Below are 12476 nucleotides of genomic sequence, written 5' to 3'. Positions count from 1 at the left end.
TAGTCTTGCAGCTAAATGCAAAAGGCAGAGGGAAACGAAATTGACACAACTATATAAGAGGTTACATGAGCTCTCTACACTTCATAGCCGATCAGGTAGAGGGGACATTCTCAAGGAGCTGAAGGATGTAAGGATAGAACTTAACCTCCTCCTCACATCCCAGGCCGAGAGAGACCTGAGCTGGGCCAAGAGGAAATTCTTTGAGAAAGCCAACAAGCCGGACACTATGCTAGCTAACAGGATTCGCAATAGGCAACCAAGTTATAATATACAGGCCATCAAAACCAAATCGGGGGAAATGTCCTCCAACCCCAAACGCATAGTGGAAGAGTTTAGGCTTTATTATGAACAGCTATATAATGGGGAGAAGGTGACACACAACCCAAAAACAAACAAATTATTACAGACCTTTTTAAATGAAGCAGCCCTACCTAGGTTGAACAGACTGGAGCGCGAGGCAATTCAGATTGATTTCACTCTGGAGGAACTGACCGCAGTTATCAAGAGTCTCAAACCCTCTAAGGCCCCGGGACCAAATGGGTTTTCTAATTTGTATTACAAAAAATTTATCGGGGTCCTAGCACTGCACATGCTCAAGTTATTTAACGGAGTCTTGGCAGGGGAACCCTTCTCGGACCAGATGCTCCAGGCGTCGATATCTATAATTCATAAGAAGGACAAAGATCCTACAAATTGTCAAAGTTATAGGCCGATATCCTTAATCAATTCGGACGTTAAAATATACTCCAAATTACTGGCCAATAGATTGAGTGCGAATCTGCCAAGGCTTATCCACCCGGACCAGGTTGGCTTTATTAGAGATAGACAAGCGGCCGACAATACTAGAAGGATATTAGATATCATTAATTTCATTAATGCCAACAGGATCCGAGGTATAGTATTAAGTTTAGATGCGGAGAAGGCCTTTGACAGGATCGACTGGCCATATATGGAGTCCACGCTTGGAGCATTCGGGTTTGGAGGTAAAATTCTAGGGGCAATAAAAGCATTATACACAACACCGACCGCCAGGGTGGTTCACCAGGGCTTTCCGTCAGAGTTGTTTAAAATCAAAAGCGGGTCCAGACAGGGCTGCCCATTCTCGCCCTTGTTGTTCGCCTTATGCATGGAACCGTTAGCGGCACATATACGTCGCAGTCCTGATATTTCGGGAGTGCAAATCCACTCTCAAGAGCATAAAGTCACTCTATATGCAGACGACATCATATTGTCTCTGACAAAGCCGCTTACCTCGCTACCCAATCTGTTTGTTCTATTGGAAAAATTTAGCAGAATCTCCGGTTTTAAGATAAATCAGTCTAAATCGGAGGCGCTGAATCTAAATATCCCACGAGAAATAGAGAAATTAATAGAAATTAATTTTCAGTTTAAATGGCAGCCCAAAGCTATAAAATACTTAGGGATATACCTAACCAAATATAGCTCCAATCTATATCAAGAGAACTATCCAAGGCTACTAAGAGCTCTCACAAAAGAACTTAAAGATTGGTCTGCATACGGAATATCCTGGATTGGCAGAATCTATTGTGTGAAAATGAACCTCCTCCCTCGGATACTGTACCTGTTCCAAACTCTTCCGATACCCGTAGTGAGATCAGACATTAAAGAATTGCAGAATGCAGTTACAAGAGTCATTTGGAAAAACAAAACACCGCGGGTAAAAATGTCAATTATGCAAAGACCTAGGGAAACTGGGGGTTTGGCAGTACCGAGCTTGATGGCATATTATAAAGCGGCACAACTATGCCAAATTACACAGTGGCATGGTGATCCGGAGCTGAGGCGATGGGTGGCACTGGAGAGGGAGGTGTGCGCCCCGCTGGAGCTTAAGGACCTAATTTGGTATCCTAAATCTAGATTAAAAGAATTAAAGGATCCGCTGATCTCGGTGCTTAACTCACTATCGGTCTGGGTTGCGGCTAAAAATAATCACTCATTAACCTCAAAACATACTCTGATGACTCCCCTATACGGAAATACAGACTTTGCTCCAGGGCTAGTCGGTAAGAACTTCACACGCTGGCAAAGATTGGGGCTGAGAAGGCTAAAAGACCTGGAGGGGCGAGACACGATTAAGCCATTTGATCTAATACAGTCAGAAACGAACCTACCCAACACAGAATTTCTTAGATACCTCCAGGTCCGGGCATTCTATACCAAACACCTAAATAGACCACCGTTAACTAATTTTGAGAAGCTCTGTGATCGGGGAACCGATACACGGGGACTCATATCTGCTCTATACAGGGAAGTGGTAGGGGTGGACATTGACAGCTCACATAAAACCAGGTTCATGACACAATGGGAGACGGACCTGACAGGACCGTTAGAAGACGAAGACTGGACAGCAATCTTTAAAGCTGCGGCCAGTAGCTCGATTTGTACGACATTGAAGGAGAACTCATATAAGGTATCTCACCCCAGTTAGATTGGCAAAATTCGTTGCGGGAGCTTCCCCGCTCTGTCCCAGACAGTGCGGGGAATGGGGAGATCTGGTGCACATGCTGTGGTCTTGTCCACGAATCATACTCGTCTGGACACAAATTAGAGATTGGCTACAAAGGATCTTTTTGGGCCTCAAAATTCATTTAGACCCGTGGGTGTTCCTGTTAGGTAAGCCCACGAATGAGGTCTCTAGATCAGGAAACAAATTAATAGCACATTTTGCTACGGCAATGAGGTGCGAGACCGCAGCACTGTGGAACCAGAATGCAATTCCATCAATAGATAAAATCCGGAACAGAATTTGGTTTGCTTGCCAGATGGAAAAGTTGACAAGTCTGGTCAACGACACTGGCTCAAATTTCCAAAAAGTCTGGTCGCTATGGTTGGCTCAGACTGATATCCCAGGGATGAGCAATGCCTCCGTCTGGCTTTGATAGATACAGATGGGTTCTCCTTCAAGGACGGACCAAAAACGAGGGAGGGACGACACTAACACTAAGCCTAGGGCAGATCGAGGTTGACTACGCGTCCCCCCTGCCTTCAAGCCAGGCGCAGTATGATCATAGATAGAACGGAGCCCACAGTAGCGGCCTAGGACCAGCGAAGAACAAGAACGGAGTGTTTCACCCAGGGGACTAGGTGATGTTATTATTACCCAGTTGTGAGAGCAAACTCCTAGCAAAGTGGCAGGGCCCATTCGAAGAATTTCACCGCACGGGTGATGTGGCTTACGAGATCGCTCAACCAGGTTCCAGGAAGAGTAAACACATTTACCATGTGAACTTGCTGAAACCCTGGAAGGTGCAGAGGTCTCTGTCATACACCCGGTGGAAGAGGAAATGGACCTGGGTCCTCAGCCCCCACAGGGGAACACCTTTGGTGAGGATCAAATCCCTATGGGTAGTCAGTTGTCCACCGAATAAAAAGGGGACATGTTAGAAATATTTAAACAATTCAATTATGTTTTTTCTGATTTACCAGGTCAAACGAATTTAGTTTCACATGTGATAGAGACAGCACCTGGGCTAAAAGTACGTTCTCATCCTTACAGGTTGCCTGAAAGCCGTAAGGCCCTGGTAGAGAAAGAGGCACAAGAAATGTTAAATTTAGGCGTGATTGAGGAATCATGCAGTGAGTGCTGTAGTCCAATTGTTATGGTCCCTAAACCAGCTGGGAAGGTATGATTTTGTGTGGACCTCGTTATGCACCATCCAGACTCTTGCGTTCTTCTCAAGGATGTCTTCTTTCTACCCCCTTTGTATCTAAAGCCCTCTCCCGCCTTAAACCTTTTTCACGGACTGCCCCACACCTCTGGAATGCCCTTCCCCTCAGTACCCGACTAGCACCCTCTCTATCCACCTTTAAGACCCAACTTAAGACACACTTGCTTAAAGAAGCATATAAATAGCACTGTGGATATTCTGAACACATGATACATAAAGCTTGGCCCCCTGCAGACGCACTTACCAGAACTCCCTCCTACTGTCTCTGTACGTTCTCCCTACCTACCAATTAGACTGTAAACTCCTCGGGGCAGGGACTTCTCTTCCTTAATGTTACTTTTATGTCTAAAGCACTTATTCCCATGATCTGTTATTTATATTATCTGTTATTTATTTGATTACCACGTGTATTACTACTGTGAAGCGCTATGTATATTAATGGCGCTATATAAATAAAGACATACAATACAATACCTCCGAAAGGTTAATGCGGTATCAAAGTTTGACGCATATCCGATACCAAGGGTGGACGAGATAATTGATGCCCTTGGTACAGCGGAGTATATATCCACGCTGGACCTAACAAAAGGATACTGGAAAATACCTTTAGAGGAGGAGTCCAAGTGCAAAACAGCCTTTGCCACTCCCATAGGTTTATACCAGTTTGTGACAATGCCATTTGGACTGCATGGAGCCCCAGCCACGTTCCAGAGACTCATGGATAAAGTGCTGAGACCTCATAGGGCTTAGGCCACAGCCTACTTAGATGACATTGTTATTTATAGTAAACACTGGCTGGCCCATCTAAATAGGCTGAAAGCGGTCCTCAGGTCTCTAAGAGAGACAGGGCTCACTGCCAACCCTAAGAAATGTGCCTTAGTTAAGGCGTAAACCAAATATTTGGGTTATGCAGTGGGAGGTGGAAAAGTAAGGCCACTAGCCGACAAGGTAGCTGCCCTGAAAAAAGTTACGACCCCCCGAACAAAAACACAGGTACGCTATCTGTTGGGTTTAGCAGGGTACTATCGGCGGTTCATCCCTAACTACTCTGAAGTTGCAGCACCACTCAAAAAAGTGTGCCCCTACACAAGTGGTATGGTCGAGGGAGTGCCAGAGAGCGTTTGAGAAGGTAAAAAGGTGTCTATCAGAGGGTCCCATCCTTGGAATCCCAGACTTTAATAAGCCTTTTATTGTACAAACCAATGCATTGGTTTGTACAGCACCAGTGCTGTCACAACAGTTTGAGGGAGTAGAACATCTGATCCTTTTTCTGAGTAGGAAATTGTTCCGGGCATAAAAAACTACTCTGTGATTGAGAATGAGTGCCTCGCAGTAAAGTGGGCAATCGAGGCCTTGAGGCATTACCTGGCAGGAGTCCATTTTACTTTGGTGACAACCATGCTCCATTAAAGTGGTTACATGCAATGAAAGATTCAAATGCTAGGTTGACCAGATGGTATATGGCCCTTCTCATTTGAGATTCAGCACAGGCCTGGAAAAGAAAACGTGAACGCTGATTTCTTCTCTAGAGAAGGGGTGGATGGTCGGGCTTCAGCCGTGCGTGGCCCCAGCCACACACTAACAGGGGAGGAATGTAACAGGGAGAATATAAGACACCAGCACTATGCCTGGCAGACCTATGTTTAGGTCTGCAGTGCAGCAGTGACCAGGTAAAATTTCAGATGGGAAAAGGTTTGGTTAATTGGTCAGGTTCCAGCTGCCTCGTTAAGGGGCTTTAAAAACCCAGGCTGCTCACACATGCCGGGCTGTCTGAACCAGTGAGAGACTGGAACGCTGGAGGAAAACTGCTTGCTACAAGGTCTGTCTTTTCCTGTGATATATTGTTGCTTATTGCTACTCTGGACTTTAAACACCCCTTGTGGGGAAAAGGGCAAAGCCCTGCTCAGGACTTATGTTCTGTGTGTTTGCATATGCTGAAAAGAAGTTGTATGATTTTTGTATGCGATATTTTGAGGCTGAATAAACAAGCCCATTCTAGGAAACCCACGTGTGAACCTGCAACACACCAATTAAAATCTGTATATCCAGTTTTTCTACGATGTAAACCTTGTATAAATATGTCATGCTATTTCAGCTTCTTTTGTAAAATTGCATGTCAAAATTTTTGTAAAAATGAGGAAGTCATTACTGAGTCAATGGGTATCACTTCTACCTTACTTGTGCGCTGTGTAAATTAGATCAAAATATTTTTTAAAGAAATTTAGCACAGTTTATTGGTAAAATCTTTAGCTTGGAGATCTGCAAAGGGATATGTGACTGAGATGTTCTAAGTATTACTTAGACACAGATATAGTAATGGAAGCAGATCGCACACTCAAGACATCGAACCAACAGCTCCCAGCCCTAAGCAGGCAACAAGAATCATTTATTGCAGGGGGGGGGGGGGGCAACCCACGGTCCTCAAGGGCCAGGTTTTAAGAATATCACTGCTTCAGCACAGGTGGCTCAATCATTGGCTCAGTCAGACTTTAAGAATTCCATAGGAATTTTTGGGATGTCTTAGTAACAGGGCGTATTCAGGTGTGTGTAACAGGGCGTATTCAGGGCCGTGTAACGGGGCGTATTCAGGGCAGTGTAACGGGGTGTATTCAGGGCAGTGTAACGGGGTGTATTCAGGTGTGTGTAACAGGGCGTATTCAGGGCCGTGTAACGGGGCGTATTCAGGGCAGTGTAACGGGGTGTATTCAGGTGTGTGTAACAGGGCGTATTCAGGGCCGTGTAACAGGGCGTATTCAGGTGTGTGTAACAGGGCGTATTCAGGGCCGTGTAACGGGGCGTATTCAGGGCCGTGTAACGGGGCGTATTCAGGGCAGTGTAACGGGGCGTATTCAGGTGTGTGTAACGGGGCATATTCAGGTGTGTGTAATGGGGCGTATTCAGGGCCGTGTAACGGGGCGTATTCAGGGCCGTGTAACGGGGCGTTTTCAGGGCCGTGTAACGGGGCGTATTCAGGGCCGTGTAACGGGGCGTATTCAGGTGTGTGTAACGGGGGCGTATTCAGGGCCGTGTAACGGGGCGTATTCAGGGCCGGGTAACGGGGCGTATTCAGGGCCGTGTAACGGGGCGTATTCAGGGCCGTGTAACGGGGCGTATTCAGGTGTGTGTAACGGGGCGTATTCAGGGCCGTGTAACGGGGCGTATTCAGGGCCGTGTAACGGGGCGTATTCAGGGCAGTGTAACGGGGCGTATTCAGGGCCGGGTAACGGGGCGTATTCAGGGCCGTGTAACGGGGCGTATTCAGGGCCGTGTAACGGGGCGTATTCAGGTGTGTGTAACGGGGCGTATTCAGGGCCGTGTAACGGGGCGTATTCAGGGCCGTGTAACGGGGCGTATTCAGGGCAGTGTAACGGAGCGTATTCAGGGGCGTGTAACGGGGCGTATTCAGGGGCGTGTAACGGGGCGTGTAACGGGGCGTATTCAGGACCGTGTAACGGGGCGTATTCAGGGGCGTGTAACGGGGCGTATTCAGGGCCGTGTAACGGGGCGTATTCAGGGGCGTGTAACGGGGCGTATTCAGGGGCGTGTAACGGGGCGTATTCAGGGCAGTGTAACGCGGCGTATTCAGGGCAGTGTAACGGGGCGTATTCAGGGCAGTGTAACGGGGCGTACTCAGGGGTGTGTAACGGGGCGTACTCAGGGCCGTGTAACGGGGCGTACTCAGGGCAGTGTAACGGGGCGTATTCAGGGCAGTGTAACGGGGCGTATTCAGGGCAGTGTAACGGGGCGTATTCAGGGCAGTGTAACGGGGCGTATTCAGGGCAGTGTAACGGGGCGTATTCAGGGCATGTAACGGGGCGTATTCAGGGCAGTGTAACGGGGCGTATTCAGGGCAGTGTAACGGGGCGTATTCAGGGCAGTGTAACGGGGGCGCATTCAGGGGCGTGTAACGGGGCGTATTCAGGGCCGTGTAACGGGGCGTATTCAGGGCCGTGTAACGGGGCGTATTCAGGGGCGTGTAACGGGGCGTATTCAGGGGCGTGTAACAGGGGCGTATTCAGGGGCGTGTAACGGGGCGTATTCAGGGGCGTGTAACGGGGCGTATTCAGGGGCGTGTAACGGGGCGTATTCAGGGCAGTGTAACGGGGCGTATTCAGGGGCGTGTAACGGGGCGTATTCAGGGCAGTGTAACGTGGCGTATTCAGGGGCGTGTAACGGGGCGTATTCAGGGGCGTGTAACGGGGCGTATTCAGGGGCGTGTAACGGGGCGTATTCAGGGCCGTGTAACGGGGCGTATTCAGGGCCGTGTAACGGGGCGTATTCAGGGCCGTGTAACGGGGCGTATTCAGGGCGTGTAACGGGGCGTATTCAGGGGCGTGTAACGGGGCGTATTCAGAGCAGTGTAACGCGGCGTATTCAGGGCAGTGTAACGGGGCGTATTCAGGGCAGTGTAACGGGGCGTACTCAGGGGTGTGTAACGGGGCGTACTCAGGGCCGTGTAACGGGGCGTACTCAGGGCAGTGTAACGGGGCGTATTCAGGGCAGTGTAACGGGGCGTATTCAGGGCAGTGTAACGGGGCGTATTCAGGGCAGTGTAACGGGGCGTATTCAGGGCATGTAACGGGGCGTATTCAGGGCAGTGTAACGGGGCGTATTCAGGGCAGTGTAACGGGGCGTATTCAGGGCAGAACGTGGCGTATTCAGGTGCGTGTAACGGGGGCGTATTCAGGGGCGTGTAACGGGGCGTATTCAGGGGCGTGTAACGGGGCGTATTCAGGACCGTGTAACGGGGCGTATTCAGGGCAGTGTAACGGGGCGTATTCAGGGCAGTGTAACGGGGCGTATTCAGGGCATGTAACGGGGCGTATTCAGGGCAGTGTAACGGAGCGTATTCAGGGGCGTGTAACGGGGCGTATTCAGGGGCGTGTAACGGGGCGTATTCAGGGGCGTGTAACGGGGGCGTATTCAGGGGCGTGTAACGGGGCGTATTCAGGGGCGTGTAACGGGGCGTATTCAGGGGCAGTGTAACGGGGCGTATTCAGGGCCGTGTAACGTGGGCGTATTCAGGGCCGTGTAACGGGGCGTATTCAGGGCAGTGTAACGGGGCGTATTCAGGGGCGTGTAACGGGGCGTATTCAGGGCCGTGTAACGTGGGCGTATTCAGGGCCGTGTAACGGGGCGTATTCAGGGCAGTGTAACGGGGCGTATTCAGGGGCGTGTAACGGGGCGTATTCAGGGCAGTGTAACGGGGGCGTATTCAGGGGCGTGTAACGGGGCGTATTCAGGGCCGTGTAACGGGGCGTATTCAGGGGCGTGTAACGGGGCGTATTCAGGGCAGTGTAACGTGGCGTATTCAGGGGCGTGTAACGGGGCGTATTCAGGGCCGTGTAACGGGGCGTATTCAGGGCCGTGTAACGGGGCGTATTCAGGGCCGTGTAACGGGGCGTATTCAGGGCCGTGTAACGGGGCGTATTCAGGGCCGTGTAACGGGGCGTATTCAGGGCCGTGTAACGGGGCGTATTCAGGGGCGTGTAACGGGGCGTATTCAGAGGCGTGTAACGGGGCGTATTCAGGACCGTGTAACGGGGCGTATTCAGGACCGTGTAACAGGGCGTATTCAGGACCGTGTAACGGGGCGTATTCAGGACCGTGTAACGGGGCGTATTCAGGACCGTGTAACGGGGCGTATTCAGGGCAGTGTAACGGGGCGTATTCAGGGCATGTAACGGGGCGTATTCAGGGCAGTGTAACGGAGCGTATTCAGGGGCGTGTAACGGGGCGTATTCAGGGGCGTGTAACGGGGCGTATTCAGGGGCGTGTAACGGGGCGTATTCAGGGCAGTGTAACGGGGCGTATTCAGGGGCGTGTAACGGGGCGTATTCAGGGGCGTGTAACGGGGCGTATTCAGGGCCGTGTAACGGGGCGTATTCAGGGGCGTGTAACGGGGCGTATTCAGGGCAGTGTAACGGGGCGTATTCAGGGCAGTGTAACGGGGCGTATTCAGGGCATGTAACGGGGTGTATTCAGGGGCGTGTAACGGGGCGTATTCAGGGGCGTGTAACGGGGCGTATTCAGGGGCGTGTAACGGGGCGTATTCAGGGGCGTGTAACGGGGCGTATTCAGGGGCGTGTAACGGGGCGTATTCAGGGCCGTGTAACGGGGCGTATTCAGGGCCGTGTAACGGGGCGTGTAACGGGGCGTATTCAGGGGCGTGTAACGGGGCGTATTCAGGGGCGTGTAACGGGGCGTATTCAGGGACGTGTAACGGGGCGTATTCAGGGCATGTAACGGGGCGTATTCAGGGCCGTGTAACGGGGCGTATTCAGGGGCGTGTAACGGGGGCGTATTCAGGGGCGTGTAACGGGGGCATATTCAGGGGCGTGTAACGGGGCGTATTCAGGGGCGTGTAACGGGGCGTATTCAGGGGCGTGTAACGGGGCGTATTCAGGGGCGTGTAACGGGGCGTATTCAGGACCGTGTAACGGGGCGTATTCAGGACCGTGTAACGGGGCGTATTCAGGGCAGTGTAACGGGGCGTATTCAGGGCAGTGTAACGGAGCGTATTCAGGGGCGTGTAACGGGGCGTATTCAGGGGCGTGTAACGGGGCGTATTCAGGGGCGTGTAACGGGGCGTATTCAGGGGCGTGTAACGGGGCGTATTCAGGGGCGTGTAACGGGGCGTATTCAGGGGCGTGTAACGGGGCGTATTCAGGGCATGTAACGGGGCGTATTCAGGGCATGTAACGGGGCGTATTCAGGGCCGTGTAACGGGGCGTATTCAGGGCAGTGTAACGGAGCGTATTCTGGGGCGTGTAACGGGGCGTATTCAGGGGCGTGTAACGGGGCGTATTCAGGGGCGTGTAACGGGGGCGTATTCAGGGGCGTGTAACGGGGCGTATTCAGGGGCGTGTAACGGGGCGTATTCAGGGGCAGTGTAACGGGGCGTATTCAGGGCCGTGTAACGTGGGCGTATTCAGGGCCGTGTAACGGGGCGTATTCAGGGCAGTGTAACGGGGCGTATTCAGGGGCGTGTAACGGGGCGTATTCAGGGGCGTGTAACGGGGCGTGTAACGGGGCGTATTCAGGGGCGTGTAACGGGGCGTGTAACGGGGCGTATTCAGGGGCGTGTAACGGGGCGTATTCAGGGCAGTGTAACGTGGCGTATTCAGGGGCGTGTAACGGGGCGTATTCAGGGGCGTGTAACGGGGCGTATTCAGGGGCGTGTAACGGGGCGTGTAACGGGGCGTATTCAGGGGCGTGTAACGGGCCGTGTAACGGGGCGTATTCAGGGGCGTGTAACGGGGCGTATTCGGGGCAGTGTAACGTGGCGTATTCAGGGGCGTGTAACGGGGCGTATTCAGGGCCGTGTAACGGGGCGTATTCAGGGCCGTGTAACGGGGCGTATTCAGGGCCGTGTAACGGGGCGTATTCAGGGCCGTGTAACGGGGCGTATTCAGGGCCGTGTAACGGGGCGTATTCAGGGCCGTGTAACGGGGCGTATTCAGGGGCGTGTAACGGGGCGTATTCAGAGGCGTGTAACGGGGCGTATTCAGGACCGTGTAACGGGGCGTATTCAGGACCGTGTAACAGGGCGTATTCAGGACCGTGTAACGGGGCGTATTCAGGACCGTGTAACGGGGCGTATTCAGGACCGTGTAACGGGGCGTATTCAGGGCAGTGTAACGGGGCGTATTCAGGGCATGTAACGGGGCGTATTCAGGGCAGTGTAACGGAGCGTATTCAGGGGCGTGTAACGGGGCGTATTCAGGGGCGTGTAACGGGGCGTATTCAGGGGCGTGTAACGGGGCGTATTCAGGGCAGTGTAACGGGGCGTATTCAGGGGCGTGTAACGGGGCGTATTCAGGGGCGTGTAACGGGGCGTATTCAGGGCCGTGTAACGGGGCGTATTCAGGGGCGTGTAACGGGGCGTATTCAGGGCAGTGTAACGGGGCGTATTCAGGGCAGTGTAACGGGGCGTATTCAGGGCATGTAACGGGGTGTATTCAGGGGCGTGTAACGGGGCGTATTCAGGGGCGTGTAACGGGGCGTATTCAGGGGCGTGTAACGGGGCGTATTCAGGGGCGTGTAACGGGGCGTATTCAGGGGCGTGTAACGGGGCGTATTCAGGGCCGTGTAACGGGGCGTATTCAGGGCCGTGTAACGGGGCGTGTAACGGGGCGTATTCAGGGGCGTGTAACGGGGCGTATTCAGGGGCGTGTAACGGGGCGTATTCAGGGACGTGTAACGGGGCGTATTCAGGGCATGTAACGGGGCGTATTCAGGGCCGTGTAACGGGGCGTATTCAGGGGCGTGTAACGGGGGCGTATTCAGGGGCGTGTAACGGGGGCATATTCAGGGGCGTGTAACGGGGCGTATTCAGGGGCGTGTAACGGGGCGTATTCAGGGGCGTGTAACGGGGCGTATTCAGGGGCGTGTAACGGGGCGTATTCAGGACCGTGTAACGGGGCGTATTCAGGACCGTGTAACGGGGCGTATTCAGGGCAGTGTAACGGGGCGTATTCAGGGCAGTGTAACGGAGCGTATTCAGGGGCGTGTAACGGGGCGTATTCAGGGGCGTGTAACGGGGCGTATTCAGGGGCGTGTAACGGGGCGTATTCAGGGGCGTGTAACGGGGCGTATTCAGGGGCGTGTAACGGGGCGTATTCAGGGGCGTGTAACGGGGCGTATTCAGGGCATGTAACGGGGCGTATTCAGGGCATGTAACGGGGCGTATTCAGGGCCGTGTAACGGGGCGTATTCAGGGCAGTGTAACGGAGCGTATTCAGGGGCGTGTAACGGGGCGTATTCAGGGGCGTGTAACGGGGCGTA

At 52.6% G+C, this 12476-nt stretch overlaps 1 protein-coding gene across 6 annotated transcripts in view; it reads left to right on the top strand.

The window, feature by feature from the left end:
* Window positions 1–12476, top strand: part of TSHR (thyroid stimulating hormone receptor) — a 95950-nt gene that overhangs the window by 11334 nt on the left and 72140 nt on the right. For 3 of the 6 annotated variants that reach the window (XM_075614631.1, XM_075614629.1, XM_075614628.1), the window contains one exon: window positions 3518–3644. The exons of the other annotated variants lie outside the window; for them this stretch is intronic. The gene's annotated coding sequence lies outside the window, so the exon portion shown is untranslated. The remainder of the gene's footprint in view (window positions 1–3517; window positions 3645–12476) is intronic. 6 annotated transcript variants of the gene reach the window in all.

The sequence above is a fragment of the Ascaphus truei genome, chromosome 9, assembly GCF_040206685.1.
Source record: "Ascaphus truei isolate aAscTru1 chromosome 9, aAscTru1.hap1, whole genome shotgun sequence".
NCBI classification, from domain to species: domain Eukaryota; kingdom Metazoa; phylum Chordata; class Amphibia; order Anura; family Ascaphidae; genus Ascaphus; species Ascaphus truei.
This window is presented reverse-complemented; position numbering and strand designations above follow the sequence as displayed.